Source organism: Ambystoma mexicanum, chromosome 3q, assembly GCF_040938575.1.
Source record: "Ambystoma mexicanum isolate Mex_15411 chromosome 3q, UKY_AmexF1_1, whole genome shotgun sequence".
Lineage (NCBI taxonomy): Eukaryota > Metazoa > Chordata > Amphibia > Caudata > Ambystomatidae > Ambystoma > Ambystoma mexicanum.
This window is the reverse complement of record NC_090926.1, coordinates 160,320,987-160,337,451: the sequence shown is the minus strand read 5'-3', so window position 1 is coordinate 160,337,451 and position 16,465 is coordinate 160,320,987. Positions and strand designations below refer to the sequence as shown.

The following is a 16,465-nucleotide window of genomic DNA, read 5'->3' as shown; positions in this document are numbered from 1 at the left end:
AACAGGATCTAACCAATACATCTCAAAAGCACTTGAGCAAGGCAGTGCCCTTTCATTATGTAATGAAATAATACATTGTGCTGATAATAAATGCTCTAATTGAATAACAACAACATTAGAGTTTCTGGGGAACTTCATCAAAATAAAATCCCCTTAAAAGTAATAGTTGTCTAAAGTGTAAGGCTTGGGTATCCAAATCATATTTGATGTTTTCCAGTAAAGTAATTACAGGCCTGAGAGGGTGGTGACAAAGTATCTACTTAATGGTTAATGATTTGTTTACAAACAATGGCAACCCCCTACTCATTGAATTTACAGATCTAGCCATTTAATAGAGTAGTCGGATGAGAACAATTCCAAGAGGAATGGTCCACAATCTTCATAGAGCCATGTTTCAGCTATAAAGGTGTTACCAAGAAAACAGATTTTAATCAAATCTGCAGTGTGAACAGCATTTGAAACAGATGGCCTGGAGTTTATCAGTGTACATTTTAAGTGAGAGGGAGCTTTGTTTACATTTTCGTAAACCCATTTGACTACTAATGACGAAAGCGCTCAGCAGGGGGTCTCTATTAAGGGCATGCAGCTCAAGTTTATGCTGGGAGTGCTGCAGTATTTCTTCCTTCTCAATATGTAAAGTGCGTAGCTAAGCACTCAAATATAAAATCATCATGAAAAACAAATCAATATGTACATAGGCTGAAACAGAAATTTAACAAAGGCAGCGATAAAATGTACAGATAAAAATACAGATATATTGGATAAACTGTGAGGTTGTTAAAATTCGACAAAGGTTTGCATCGACCACCCGAGCACGTGCCCAGCAGGCCCAAACAGGTGTGTAGGTGCTCACGTGTCCAGATGAAGTCACAGATGCTGCGACCAGCAAGGAGGACTATGAGATGAAGATTATAAAACCTCCAATACCAAACCGCAGGGTGACGGTAAAAAAAAATAAAGCCGAGGGAAATATTTTTAACAGAGTTATGCACAAAAAGAAATGTTTGTAGCTTATGGCTAAAATGTCAAGTGGCTGTAATAAGCTCATAAGTATGACAATTGGTCGAAAAAACTGTCTCATTTAGTCTTTATGCAATTAAATAGTAAAACCAAACCATCATTTACAATGTTGCAAAGTTTCATAAAAAGTGCCTGCTCTTAGCAGCACATAGGACCAGTGTATAAAGAACAGGCTAACGTGTCTCACAATGCCTCAATTCAGACATTAGACATAAAGACAAAACTCACTTTGCCCAGCAAATAGATCTATGTTTACTCCATCAGTTTCAATTCACGTTTTTCCTTGTTCTCATTTTTTCCTGTTCAGTCAAATTACTATTCGCACCATACTTCGTTTCAGTCATCAGTGACATTCATCTTCGTTGTTCTGATTTTTAACCATGTCGTAACTAAAATAGGAAAAGTAAATGCATTCATTCAAGCCATGCCGATAGTGGCTTGATAGGAAATCTATTCAACACAGTTCCTACAATTTTAGATTGCTTGTCAAGTTGTTTGTTGTGATTGTTTGTGATTGTGGTCCAACATTTGACATTGGGATTGTGGGAGACTTGAAACTTACCTCAAGTCACCATGGTATTCAAGGATGGAGAACCGACAAGCAGATGGTCTCCGAAGCAACCCCAGACAGTGTCAGACCCCTTCCCCGGACTTCCCAGTGGAATGGAGGTTGAGGGATGAATGGGGATGATCGGTTCCCAAGGAGATACAGCTTTAAGCCAGGAAGATTGCCCAGAGGGGACAGCTTACGTTTGCACTTAAATGCAAACAGGTCCCCTCCAGGCAATTATCAACATCAGCACTGTGGAATGCAAATGAGAAGTGTAAAGAGACGGCAGAAGCCTCTTTACACTTCCCTATTTGCACTGAAGAACAAATGGTGCCTGCCATGTACGCATGGCAATCAACGTTTGCAATGATTTTTCTAAGAAAACCCCCTGCAAAAAGCAGGCGGTTTCCATACAAAATCATTGTTTTCACGGCAGCAAGAAAATCTCATGCTGGCGTGTAACCAAGTTGAAGGCGCAGGGCAACCGTTATGCCGCCCCTTCTCCCTTAAAAACAGTGAAAGTCCCCCAGAGCATGGATGGCAGTGTTATGACAAGCATAACTGTATTACGCCTGTCTTCAGCGCTTCCATTTACGGTCTGGGGGACACCAACATGAACTCTTTTATCTTTAAATTTGAGCAATTGTGGAAAGAAGAAACCATGCTTATTTTTCAGACTGTGACAAGTCAAAAGAGTTGCATGCGTCAGATGAGAGTGGGTGCCTGATGAAAATTGACTGCACTGTAGAGAAAATCCTGTTGGCAGTATGCTTGTGCCTACCTGGTTACAGAAGAAGTCCTGGGAGTGAAATTCTGATGCAGACCTTGGCACTTAAGAGAGCAGTTAGGAAGGTCAGGTTATTTGACACTCACTGGAATATAGCTTTAATGTGTGGACAGCTGTTAAATTATGATATTGTTAGCGAGTAGGCAATATGGGCCTCATTCCGAGTATGGCGCTAGGGGGTTAACGGCACCGGTAAGGATGCCGGTGCCGTTAACCTCCTACCGCCACATTCCGAGGTTCCTTAGCGGGTCCCACCAGGAACGGCTGGTCTGACCAGCCGTTCTTAGCGGGAACCGTTAAGAAACCTTGGAGCTAATAACAGGCCCGCAATTTGCGGATCCGTTATTAGCTCCTTCCCCATTCCCATTGAGCCCTATGGGGGCTCAAATGGGAATGGGGAATGGTTGTCTGAATGGGGATTTACCGGGTCCTCCAAGGTTGGAATGGCCCGGTAAGTCCCCATTCAGAGACACCGGACCCGGGTTTGGAGGCAGCCATGGTGCTAATAGCACCATGGCTGCCTCCAAACTCGGAATGACCCCTAATGACTCAGCGTGGCATTTAAGTGCTTGACCTTCGATTGTGGTGTTAAGGAGTGCAAAAGGGCTAAGTATTAATGCATAATTGTTTTCATTTTTTTCCTGAATGCGTATAAATCATTCAGATTTTCGGGGAGAGCATTCCAATATTTGGCACCCAAATTGGGACCAGACCTTCCAAAGGCACTGGAAAGTCTGAAGCAATTGTGGCAACAAGGAATGAAGAGACTGAGCAAGTGGGGCCATAGCGGTTGCTATAGACTTTTATTACATAATAAACAAAACATATCTATCCTTAACTCTAATGGGATTTTTTTTATCTAAACTAAAGAAACTCAGGTGCTCATCAGGAAGTCTATGTGAGTCAAAACAAAAAGGCACCACCCCGGTCACAAAAACTCCTCCTCTATCCCTGTCACTACGACAAAACACCAAAAAGTCCAACTACTGTTCGTACTCCAGAATGACTCCCTTCTCCTGGATGTAAAGCGTCCAAACGCCTTTCACTTTCTTCAAATCAAAAGTTCCATACAAGTTCTGGGTTCTCTGTAACCCAACAGAAAATAAACAGTTGCATAAAGTTCTTGTGGGGCTAGTTCCCTTGTTCTAGCTGGTTCCCCAATTTCTTTCACAGTCTCTGCAGCACCAAACCTTTGTGGAGTTGGCCTGGGAGCTCTATCACAAAACAGTTTTACGATTTTCTCTCTCCCTTTATGATTTACATTCTTGTAACTTCCAGACCCCCTTCCGGACTTGTGCATGTTCCCTTGACCTTCTCCCGAGGAACTCTCCACTGGTTTCACCAGGGGTTGCAGGTTCGCTCTTCCTTCTTTAACTTCCTTTTGTAGATCTCTGTGTCTCGCCTCTCTCCGCCTCGCGTTTGGGTAGACCAACTCGGCATAGTTCCGCCGTGACAGGTTATGCCTCCACCACGGTCTCTCACTCTCTACTGATGATCACGTATGCAGTTTTACTGTAGGCTATGGTAGGCGGTCTCCGCACCGTTGTCGGACTGAACCTCGGTAATATGTAGTAATTCAATTTCAAAAGGTCACCTTAACCAACTGTTTGGCGGAGAACAATTTATCTGCCTAATTACATTAAATGTATGTTTGCAGAACCTTTTCTTATTTTTCTATTGCTGGTTTTATTTATTGTTGTGATTGTTCATTTGTAGGGGGCCTGTGCGATAACATTTGCATGATGGTGCCTGCGAGGAGTGGGGCAAAGGTTAACACGGTATATATTACAGTGTGGGATAAACGAGTAATCTGATCAATCACAGTTCTCGGTGCATTCCAGTTTAGGTCAGAGTATGAAGGGGAGGTGCACTGCGTTTATGACAAAAGCAGTTAAAATCTTAGGGATCTGCAAAGTTCCAGAAGCTTCTGCCAGGTGCCAGAAAGCAAGCTTGTCACAGTGGCAACCTCATGCATTATTAATAAATGAATTGATTCTGCCAAACTTTGTAGTATATTGGTGTGTTCTCAGAATTCAGAATGAGTCAGAGGGAAAGAGAGAAAAGAGGAGGGCTTTGGCACAGTAGATCATTTAGCATTTTGGGTAATTCCAGCTGGGCCGCTGGTACCCGCCGGGTGCTGCAGATGCCCAGATCAGGGTTACCTCGGAAGGTTAAGAATTGATAACCAGCAATCCTGCTGGGTGAGAAAAGGAGTGCAACCTAGGGATCGAAAAAAACAGTTTTTAGAAAAGTAAGGGTTTTGTCTGTTTGCTGTATGTGAGGTGGTTCTCTTCACCAGAAAGCAGGCTCAGAAGCTTTCTCCTGAGAGTCGTACCATTAGTTGCAAGAGTTCTTCCTGCGAAGAGTTACTTTTTGATGATAATAGTGGAGCGTTTTATTGCGTTTTAAGATGTGAAATAGGTTTATCTTTCTAGTCTCTTGCTAAAACATGTCAATCAACTATTGCAGGAGACTTTGTGTTAAACTCAATTTTCTTGAAGCCAACAGAGAAGCCTTCAGAGCTGCCGTGATGTTATGTTATGTTATGTTATTTTGCCTTTATATAGCGCCTTATATACCGTTGGTATGGTCTGAAGGTGCTGGTAGGTTGAACGCCCTTGGGAACCGAAGTTCGGGTCAGTAGAGAGAGTAGAGAGAGTCCAAAAAGTGCGTGTGCGCACCAGGTATGTGTGCAGCTGGTGTGGAATTTATGTGGTAGCTGCTTCTTAGCGGTAGGTGTGGTGGTTGAGAGATCAGGAGTATGTGTTCGCTCTGGCAGGAATTATCCACACCGAGTGTGGCTGCGTTAGGCCTGAGGAGAACGCCTGGCTGGGGGGTGTGAAACCAGCAATGTTTACTTAGAGTGAGCGGAAGATTTTGCTATGAGAACAGTTATACCGAATGGTGTCATAGTATCTCTGTGTTCTAGTTGAGTGGTGGTGTAAAGGAGAGCGTAAGCGTGGGGTGTGGTATGATGTATGCTCTTTCAAATGTTCCCTGCATTCCAAGGCATATTATGTACGTCACGCAATTCCGTGCGGACAGGTCCGTTCTATGCATTTTTGTTTATTTCAGGCGTTCAAGATTGTCCTACACATTCATGTCTGCTCGACATACTCACGCACTCTGGTTCACCTTGCGCGCTGTAGTCTATCCTTCATTCTCCAGTGTGCCCCACGCATGCTCTCATGTGTTTCATACGCATGCACTCTTGTCCTTCTCGCGCATGCACTCCAGTCTACCCCGCGCATGTACTCCTGTCTGCCTATGCACTCATCCGCTCTGTATACTCGTCCGCTCTGTATACACATCCGTTCTGTATGCTCATCTGCTCAGTACGCTCATCTGATCTACACACTCATCTGGTCTACACACTCATCCGGTCTACACACTAATCCGCTCAACATACTATTCATTTGTACTATTGGGTCGAGACGGGGGGGCGAGGAGTGCTGAGAGATTGAGGGGGACCAGGAACGTTTCCTCTTTAGTTTCTTTGCTGCGACTGGTGTGTGAGAGAGGGTCAGAGGGGGAGAGGGAAGCAGCTTCGGTTCTTGCTAGGGCTAGGCGCGCAGTTTTTGGGAGGGGAAAGGGTGCGGTCGGGGGGGAAGGTGGCAGGAGTATCAGGGCAAGGCGGGGGGTGGGTGATTGCAGGATGGGGTGTGCCAGGTATGATAGTGAGGGGAGCGGGTATGGGCAATGCTGGTGGGTCGGGGTGGGGTTCAGGGGATGAGTGGTCTTAGCGTGAGTGGCTCGCCATCGTGCTGCCCTGCCTTGGTGTTTGGAGAGGGAAATGGCAGGGAGTGCGGAGGAGGGTGGGGTGATTTGGGAGAGGGGGGCGGGAGGGAAGGCAGATCGGAGAGTGGGGTTGGTCCACGGGGGTCGTTTCTGACAGACTCTGGTGGAGTGGGTGCGCTCATGATTGGTGCGAGCTTTAGGTTGATTTAGGAGGGTTTTCTGATTGTAGTTCTAAGATCGGTGGCTCATGCTTTTAAGCACACTTCCAGGTTCAACTGGTCAAAGACTATTTGGTGCTTTCTAGATACAATTGTAGACAGAGATGATATTAGTTTATTATGTAACTTCTAAGTTCACCTGTACACAGAGAAGATATTCGGTAAGCCTCTAGATTCAATTTGCTTAGAGGGGGTATTAGATTATTAGTTACCGTTCTAGCTTCTACATTGCACAGCTATACTGTTAGTTATACTAATAGGATTGAGTAGGGCACGCTAGTGGGTGGACTTCTTTCAATTCACCTTTATACAGGGAGGGTATTAGGCATGAATGTAAATCAACTTTGTATTAGATTATTAGTCGCCGTTTTAGATTCTACATTAGCCTCTAGATTCAATTTGCTTATACAGGGAGGGTATTAAGCATCAATCTAAATTCAACTTTCCTCAGAGAGGCTATTGGTCACAACTTCTACATGTAATTGGGGACACGTCTAAATGCAACTTTCTCAGAGGGGCTACTGGGCCCCTCTGGATTGAGTAGGGCACGCTAGTGGGCACACTTCTAAATGCAATTGGGTGCACTTCTAAATTCAGCTTTTCTCAGAGAGGCTATTGGTCACAACTTCTAAATGCAATTGGGTATACTTTTAAATTCAGCTTTTCTCAGAGAGGTTATTGGTCAAACTTCTAAATGCAATTGGGTACATTTCTAAATTCAGCTTTTCTCAGAGAGGCTATTGTTCACAACTTCTAAATGTAATTGGGGACACGTCTAAATGCAACTTTCTCAGAGGGGCTACTGGGCGCAACTTGATTGAGTAGGGCACGCTAGTGGGTACACTTCTAAATGCAATTGGGTGCACTTCTAAATTCAGCTTTTCTCAGAGAGGCTATTGGTCACAACTTCTAAATGCAATTGGGTATACTTCTAAATTCAGCTTTTCTCAGAGAGGCTATTGGTCAAACTTCTAAATGCAATTGGGTATATTTCTAAATTCAGCTTTTCTCAGAGAGGCTGTTGGTCACAACTTCTAAATGCAATTGGGTGGACTTCTGAATTCAACTTTCTCAGAGAGGTTATTGGTTACAACTTCCAAATGCAATTGGGTGGACTTCTGAATTCAACTTTTCTCAGAGAGGCTATTGGGCACAACTTCTAAATGCAATTGGTTACACTCCTAAATGCAATTGGGTACACTTCTAAATTCAACTTTTCCACAGAGAGACTATTGGTAACAACTTCTAAATGCAATTGGGTACACTTCTAAATGCATCTTTTTCAGATGGACTATTGTTCGCAACTTCTAAATGCAATTGGGTACACTCCTAAATGCAATTGGGTACATTTCTAAATGCAATTGGGTACACTTCTAAATTCAGCTTTTCTCAGAGAGGCTATTGGTCACAACTTCTAAATGCAATTGGGTACACTTCTAAATTCAGCTTCTCTCAAAGAGACTATTGGTCACAACTTCTAAATGCAATTGGGTACACTTCTAAATGCATCTTTCTCAGATGGACTATTGGGCGCAACTTCTAAATGCAATTGGGTACACTCCTAAATGCAATTGGGTACACTTCTAAATGCAATTGGGTACACTTCTAAATGCAACTTTCTCAGAGGGACTATTGGGTGCAACTTTTAAATGCAATTGGGTACACTCCTAAATGCAATTGGGTACACATCTAAATGCATTTGGGTATATTTCTAAATTCAATTGGGTACACTTCTAAATTCAGCTTTTCTCAGAGAGGCTATGTCACGATGCCCGCTCCCGGGGAGCCGGCTCAGGCCCTGCATCCCCGAAAGCGGACATCAAGTCCCCGGGGAAGGTCCCAGCAACCCCTTATAGGGGCCCTTTGGACAGCGTCCTGGCGCCTATGGCGCCAGGCTCATAGACAACGTCAGTCCTGGCGCCATAGGCGCCAGGCTCATTATGAAAGTGTTTGGGTGCACTTACCTGATGCAGACCATGCTGCAGAACCCCGGCCTCCTTGAGGCCTGAAAGGAACTACTTTACCTGTGGGACTCATTTACCACCTGGGCGTGGTCGGGGAAGGATACATACCTGATTGGAGGAAGGACACATTCTAGGAACTTCTTCCAAGGCTACTTAAACCACACCCGATCAGCCACACGTGCTTCGCGTTGTTCTGCATCTAGCAGCTGGACGCTCACCATGTCTGCTCCTGCATCCTGACTTCTGCCACACCTGCCAGCATCCTGAATCGCCTGCAAAGGAAGGGAACAAGAGAACAGAAGAAGGAAAAGGCCTCACCTGCTAAATCTGCATCCCAGAGACATTTCGCCGACAATCCTGAAAAGGAAGACATTTATTTTTAAAAAGCACATCGCATCGATCGCTGCAGCTCCGCATTCTACTCACCTTTACAGGGCGCCTCCATGTTCAGCAGCGACCATCCGGATTCGCAGTCGCGCCCCCGCGCCTAGGGAGAAAAAGACAAGAACAAAGGTGAGAGAAAGAAGGGAAAAGGGAAGCTAAAACTCCATGTCAAGACTTACCTGTTGGGTCATTCCCTTTTCATTTCGGGTCCGCGCCGCATCCAGGCATTTTCGGACCCCGGCCCCTAAGGGGAAAAAGACATCAGCATTAATGAGTGAATGAAAAGACATTACCAAAACACTCATTAAAGACTTACCTGATTTCCACAAGGATTTCACCGCTCACCTCGGGTCGGTGCCTGTTCCCCGGCATTCCGTACCCCGGCCCCTATGGGGAAAAAGACGCTAGCATTAGAACATTAATGCATGGACACAAGGGGAATCACTTATAGAAAAACTTACCTGGAAGCCAAGCAAGTTTGGTTCTCACCCATCGGAAAATCCAGTGACGTAACTGGATACCAACGCGCCCCTGCATCAGAAGCAGGATGGAGAGCTCGTCCTTCCAGACCCTAAGAAGGATACTTCTGCAAGTCAGACAAGCCAGATCTGGGGCCCGGTCCAGTCGTCTTTTGAACCCTGACCATCGCCTTAGACGAGGTCACAGCAGCGCGAACCAGGCCAGCGCCCCCGTGGGAGTCAGGTGAGCGTTACAGAACGCGAAGCCTTCCTACAAATTCCCACCCAGGCGCTATGGAAACTTCTGAGACTGATCAGTTGGCCCAATTACTGGGGGAATTACGGGCCGAAGTACATGCCGCTCGTCAAGAGACTAATGCCCTCAAGAGGGAATTAATAATATCAAAGGAAAGAACTGATGACCTGGCCAGACAGCTTTTGCAAGGTCAAGCTGGACAAACTCCTCTACCCTGTTCCGGAGGGAACCCCGCTCCTGTGGTTCCCAGTAACCCTGTGCAGATTAATCTACCTTGAAACATGCCGCTCGCCCCACCTGAATGCTTTGCTGGGGACCCCAAACGATTCGCCGTATTCATGAATCAGTGTCGTTTGCACTTCCTATGCAGACCTGAGGCCTTCCCTAATGATCAGACCAAAGTAGCCTTTGTATTGTCATATCTCAGCGGCTGCGCTGCCGATTGGTCAGTTCCACTGGTTACTCAAGATGACCCGATTCTCCGTGATTTTCAAGGATTTCAAGCAAGCATGGAAAGGTTATTTGCTCAACACTCTCAGGGGCAGGCTCTGGATGACGAACTTCTATCCCTGGGACAGGGCAATCAGGACCTCCTATCCTATATTGCAACCTTTATATAGACTAATTGTGGAAACGGGATGGCCAGAGGATAAAAGAGTCACGTTATTTTATCGAGGTCTACGCGGTGAACTTAAAGATGTCTTGGCCCAAGTTGTAAATCCGCCCCAAGAATGCACAGAATATATAGACTTAGTGGTCCAATTGGATCACAGACTTCAAAACAGAAAAACAGATCGGTCCAGGTTTGAGACCCGGGTGTTGGTCAAGACCCACGCTAACCCCAAGGGAGTTGATGTCTCTGAGCCTATGCAAATTGGAGGGGTTAAAGAACCCTTAACTCAAAAGGAACGTGAAAGGAGGCGGCAGTTAAAATTATGTCTTTATTGTGGGAACTCTGGACACTTTCTACGAGATTGCCCTGCAAAACCGCCCCGAAAAGCGGTAGGAGCCGCTGATAAAAACCATGAAGACTCTGTTTCAGGAAACGACTCAGCCCGACAAGCGTAGGGGTCCGCTTGCCGAGCTTGAAAAGTAACTCTCAAACCTTGCATTTCATTGTGCCAATGGTTCTCGTAGATCCAGAAAAGCCTAAGTGGTTGCATGCAATAAAGGCATACGTCGATAGTGGGGCTATTGGAAACTATGTGGATCGTGAATTGGCCTCTAGGATTAACCTCCCTCTCTGTCCTAAAACCAGCAAAGATGTCATCACCACAGTCGATGGAACTGAAATTGCCTCTGGACCGGTAACACATTCAACTACTGGGGTGACGCTTATTGGTCCTGACGGCCATCGGGAGGCAGTTGTGTTTGATGTAATCAAGGCTCCACAGTTTCAGGTTATTCTTGGAATTCCTTGGTTAGAGACACATAATCCTCGAATTGATTGGCGAGCTAAGAGAATAACCTTCCCGGATTGTGCACAAACATGCTACCCAGAAAACCTGAAGATTAACCTAGCGTCTGTAACCTCTGCCTCCATGCAATTACCTCCGGAATACCAGGACTTTCAGGACGTCTTCCAAAAGGAACAGGCAAACACGTTACCTCATCACCGATCGTACGATTGCCAAATCGATCTGGTGCCCGGTGCACAACCCCCTTGTAGCAGGATTTATGCCCTTACCGAACCTGAGAACCTGCATTTGAGACAATATTTGGATCAATACCTCGCCAATGGTTTTATTCGCCCGTCAAAGTCCCCGGCATTTGTTCTTCGTGCCTAAAAAAGAAGGCGACCTTAGAACTTGTATCGATTACCGAGCATTGAACCAGATAACGGTTAAAAACCGTTATCCTCTGCCTCTGATTCCTGAACTCCTTGACCAGGTGAAGGACGCTTGCATATACACCAAGTTAGATCTCCGGGGGGCATATCATCTGGTGCGAGTAAAAGAAGGCGACGAATGGAAAACAGCCTTCCGTACAAAATATGGATTATTCGAATACCAGGTAATGCCTTTCGGGTTGTGCAATGCGCCTGCTGCCTTCCAATTCTTCATGAATGATGTCCTTCGGGAACTCATCGATGTTTGTGTTGTCGTCTATATCGATGACATTCTAGTGTACTCCTCTTCGGAATCTGATCACAGAAAACACGTTAGGGCAGTTCTGGAAAAACTGCGCCAACACAAACTATTTGCTAAACTGGAGAAATGTGTTTTCCATACCACAGAAGTTGAGTTTCTCGGTTTCATCCTGACACCCAAAGGAGTCCGAATGGACTCAAGAAAAGTGGATGCCATCCTCAAATGGCCATCACCTAGCTCTGTAAAAGGGGTTCAAAGCATGCTCGGCTTTGCCAATTTCTATCGCAGGTTTATCCCGGAATTTTCACGAATAGTACAACCCATTACTGCACTCTTGAGGAAAAATAAACGTTTTGAATGGTCTGAAGAAGCCGAGCAGGCCTTCCAGGATTTAAAAGCTAAGTTTACCTCCGCACCTATATTGAAACACCCACGTCCAGATCTCCCGTATGTCGTCGAAACTGACGCATCCAGCCTAGCCATGGGAGCAGTTCTGTCTCAAAGAGATCCTAAAACCAACCAACTGCATCCCGTAGCATTTTGGTCCAGAAAATTCTCGGCACCAGAGATTAATTACGCAATCACTGACAAAGAACTGTTAGCCATAAAGTCCGCTTTTAAAGCCTGGCGGCATTACCTGCTTGGCGCTCGACATACTATCACGGTGATCACTGATCACCGGAATTTACTGTATTTGAAAACCGCCAAGGCTCAGTCATCACGGCAGCTCCGATGGGCTTTGTTTTTCGCTGAATTTGATTTCGTGATTACCTATCGACCTGGCTGCAAGAACGGCAAAGCAGACGCCTTATCCCGAATTGGAATGGGAGAATCTGATACAAACTCAGAACCAGTACCAATAATTCCCGAACAGAGAATTCTAGGCATGACTTCGTTACAGACGCTTGAAGACATTCAAGTCAGAGTGAAACAACTCCTGGACCCTACAGTCCTACAGGATTGGATACAAAAGGGATCAGACTTTACCATAGATATTGGTTTACCTTATTACCAAGGACGCTTATTCCTGCCGCACAAGGATTTACACGAACCAGTTATTTCAGGTTATCATGATACATTAATAGAGGGACACCCCGGTATTGCCAAGACAATGGAAAAGGTGAAACGACAATTCTGGTGGCCCTCTTGGCGAAAAGATGTTAAATCTTTTGTGATGTCCTGTGGTGTTTGCGCCCAAAATAAAGGTCAAAAGAAAAGACCAGCCGGTCTCCTTCAATCTCTAGACATACCGCCAGCACCCTGGCACACCCTATCAATGGATTTTATTACGGACTTGCCTCCTTATTCGGGATACAATACCATTCTGGTAATTGTGGATTTGTTTTCCAAAATGGCCCACTTCATTCCTTTGAAAGGTTTACCTTCAGCTTCTGTCCTAGCCAAAGAATTCCTCGAAAATATTGTTCGGCTACATGGATTCCCATCTATACTAATCTCTGACCGGGGAAGCCAATTCATTTCCCAGTTCTGGCGCAAATGTTGTCAAATGGCACAAATCGACGTAAGATTATCGACCAGTCACCACCCTCAGACCGATGGTCAGACCGAGAGGACAAATCAGACCCTTGAGCAGTACTTACGGTGTATGTTACAGCAATCTGAAAGCAACTGGAAAGACATTCTTTGGATAGCCGAATAAGCATATAATAATTCGGTACACTCTGGAACTGGCCATAGTCCTTTTTATACCTTGTTTGGACATCACCCTCGAACCTCAAACCTCGACTCACCTCAGAACCTCGGAGTGCCCACAGTAGAACATCTGCATTCTACCATTACCCGAGCCTTCAAAGAGGCAACCACGCATTTACAACAAGCCAAGAGAAAATACAAGGAAAATGCTGACCTACATCGGAGTGAAGCACCTCCGTATCAGATTGGGGATCAAGTGTGGTTAGCTACCAGACATTTACCGCTCAAAGGGCCTCGAACTTTTAACCCAAAATATCTGGGACCTTATTCTATTACGGCAATAATTAACCCAGTAGCGGTTAAACTTGATTTACCAGCTAATATGCGAATTCACCCTGTTTTTCATGTGTCACTTCTGAAACCAGTGGTCCCCGGAACCCGACTACTCAAACCTCCAGAACCTATTCAAATAGATGGGGAACCCGAATTCGAAGTGAAGAACATTTTAGATTCAAAAATGTTTAGGTCAAAGCTTTTCTACCTAATTGATTGGAAGGGGTACGGACTTCAGGAGAGGTCGTGGGAACCCAGTGACCATGTGCATGCACCTCGATTAGTCAGGAAATTCCACCGACTCTTCCCAAACAAACCAAAACCCCCGGAGGGAACAACCTTGGGGGGGGCCTTGGGGGGGAGTGCTGTCACGATGCCCGCTCCCGGGGAGCCGGCTCAGGCCCTGCATCCCCGAAAGCGGACATCAAGTCCCCGGGGAAGGTCCCAGCAACCCCTTATAGGGGCCCTTTGGACAGCGTCCTGGCGCCTATGGCGCCAGGCTCATAGAAAACGTCAGTCCTGGCGCCATAGGCGCCAGGCTCATTATGAAAGTGTTTGGGTGCACTTACCTGATGCAGACCATGCTGCAGAACCCCGGCCTCCTTGAGGCCTGAAAGGAACTACTTTACCTGTGGGACTCATTTACCACCCGGGCGTGGTCGGGGAAGGATACATACCTGATTGGAGGAAGGACACATTCTAGGAACTTCTTCCAAGGCTATTTAAACCACACCCGATCAGCCACACGTGCTTCGCGTTGTTCTGCATCTAGCAGCTGGACGCTCACCGTGCCTGCTCCTGCATCCTGACTTCTGCCACACCTGCCACATTCCTGAATCGCCTGCAAAGGAAGGGAACAAGAGAACAGAAGAAGGAAAAGGCCTCATCTGCTAAATCTGCATCCCAGAGACATTTCGCCGACAATCCTGAAAAGGAAGACATTTATTTTTAAAAAGCACATCGCATCGATCGCTGCAGCTCCGCATTCTACTCACCTTTACAGGGCGCCTCCATGTTCAGCAGCGACCATCCGGATTCGCAGTCGCGCCCCCGCGCCTAGGGAGAAAAAGACAAGAACAAAGGTGAGAGAAAGAAGGGAAAAGGGAAGCTAAAACTCCATGTCAAGACTTACCTGTTGGGTCATTCCCTTTTCATTTCGGGTCCGCGCCGCATCCAGGCATTTTCGGACCCCGGTCCCTAAGGGGAAAAAGACATCAGCATTAATGAGTGAATGAAAAGACATTACCAAAACACTCATTAAAGACTTACCTGATTTCCACAAGGATTTCACCGCTCACCTCGGGTCGGTGCCTGTTCCCCGGCATTCCGTACCCCGGCCCCTATGGGGAAAAAGACACTAGCATTAGAACATTAATGCATGGACACAAGGGGAACCACTTATAGAAAAACTTACCTGGAAGCCAAGCAAGTTTGGTTCTCACCCATCCGAAAATCCAGTGACGTAACTGGATACCAACGCGCCCCTGCATCAGAAGCAGGATGGAGAGCTCGTCCTTCCAGACCCTAAGAAGGATACTTCTGCGAGTCAGACAAGCCAGATCTGGGGCCCGGTCCAGTCCGTCTTCCGAACCCTGCGCATCACCTTAGACGAGGTCACAGCAGCGCGAACCAGGCCAGCGCCCCCGTGGGAGTCAGGTGAGCGTTACAGGCTATTGGTCACAACTTCCAAATGCAATTGGGTACACTTCTAAATTCAACTTTCCTCAGAGAGGCTATTGGGCGCAACTTCTAAATGCAATTGGGTTCACTCCTAAATGCAATTGGGTACACTTCTAAATGCAATTGGGTACATTTCTAAATGCAATTGGGTACACTTCTAAATGCAATTGGGTACACTTCTAAATGCAACTTTCTCAGAGGGACTATTGGTCACAACTTCTAAATGCGATTGGGTACACTTCTAAATGCGATTGGGTATATTTCTAAATTCAATTGGGTGCACTTCTAAATTCAGCTTTTCTCAAAGAGGCTATTGAGCGCAATTTCTAAATGCAATTGGGTACACTTCTAAATGCAACTTTCTCAGAGGGATTATTGGGCGCAACTTCTAAATGCAATTGGGTACACTTCTAAATTCAACTTTCACAGAGAGGCTATTAGAGATTCCATTTAAGTGTGGCGTATGCTAACAATCACATTTCTGCCTAGAGGTGGCACAGGCTAACCTGTGTGGTTCTCTCGGGCTATGGTACTGGTTAACATTAGACTGCAAGCCATTGAAAGGTAGGTTAGAGTGGCAGGAGCTTTCTGGAGTAGAGTAATTGCTCTACCCCCCACCCAAGCCAGCATGTACAGTTTTGTCGGTGTCTTGTGGCTTCCTTGGCTTCCCCTGCGGACACCTACTGACACTTCCTGGAGCCGCCTCTGTTGGGGCCGCCCTTGGCCTTGGGGCCCTCAGCCGCTGGGGCTGCCGGGCAGAGGGCTGCCCTGGAAGGACCCTTGATGAAGGACGGGATGGGCGGGTCGGGAGGCGGGAGGAAGTGGGACCAGGAAGGGGTAGGGGAGCGGGCTGGGAGGCGGGCGGGCGAGGGAGAAACCAGGAAGGGGAGGCCGGGAAGCACGGGGCAACGCGGGGCCTGGGGCACCAATTGAACAAACAAAAAAACCACGGAAATGGGGTCGCGGATGGGCAGGCACACTCACCTGCTCCTTAGATGGGAAAAAGATCCCCTGGTTTAGTACAAATGATCATCCTTCTGCCTTGTTTTGTTTATAGTGGATTTTCTGGGAGGCCTGCGAATAGGCTTGTAGAACAGTTGATGTGAGATAACACCATAGGTCTGGCGACTTAATGTGGTACATATTAAGGGACGAGGCAGTAGGCGCCTGTGCATATGGAACTGGTAGTCAGTTCTTTTTAAGTTACAGTATTTGTTTAGTGAAATAGAGTTTTTTCGTCGGCTCTAAGCCTGAGCCTCTGTGATTCCATCCCTGAGGAGTGTAACTGACCAATAGTCGGATGCCCAGAGAGTGGACATGAAGGGGGTTTGTCC

At 46.3% G+C, this 16,465-nt stretch overlaps 1 protein-coding gene across 3 annotated transcripts in view; it reads left to right on the top strand.

Annotated features, from left to right (window-relative positions):
- POU6F1 (POU class 6 homeobox 1) overlaps window positions 1-16,465 on the top strand; it is a 532,900-nt gene that overhangs the window by 237,531 nt on the left and 278,904 nt on the right. The window lies entirely within an intron of this gene.